Consider the following 490-nt stretch of genomic DNA (forward strand, 5'->3'; position numbering starts at 1 on the left):
AAAGGGTACCTGGCTCTTCTCCCACCTGCTCAGGGCAGTCTCTGGTTTCAGCCCTTGCTGCCAGAAGACACTGAATGAAAAAACAACCCTGCCAGCTCTTTGCTGCTCACTCCCTCAGCCAAGGAAACCAACCATGTCCAGCAGGAGCAAGAACTGGAACAGCATTTTCTCCCCCTGCTCTGTTCTCCCGTGTGCAAATGCTCCCAGTTCTGCAGAAATAGACATAAAACACCAAAAAAAAGACCACTGAAGCCATCTCTTGAGGTGGCTGCTTGAACCAGTGGAGAAAAGAGGACTGGCACTGTGATCACCCCTTCACAAACACAGCCCATGCAACTGGGACCATCTTCCACCAGAGTCCAGGATGATCCAAACCCAGATGAAAGCCAGTGCATGAACCTGTAACACCCACAGCCCTAAGCAGGAGGGCAAAAATGAGAGAAAAAAGGGGCATTTCTAAAGAAAGCACAAGGCTGCAGGAACACAGAGA

The sequence above is a fragment of the Poecile atricapillus genome, chromosome 2 (genome assembly GCF_030490865.1).
Source record: "Poecile atricapillus isolate bPoeAtr1 chromosome 2, bPoeAtr1.hap1, whole genome shotgun sequence".
NCBI lineage: Eukaryota > Metazoa > Chordata > Aves > Passeriformes > Paridae > Poecile > Poecile atricapillus.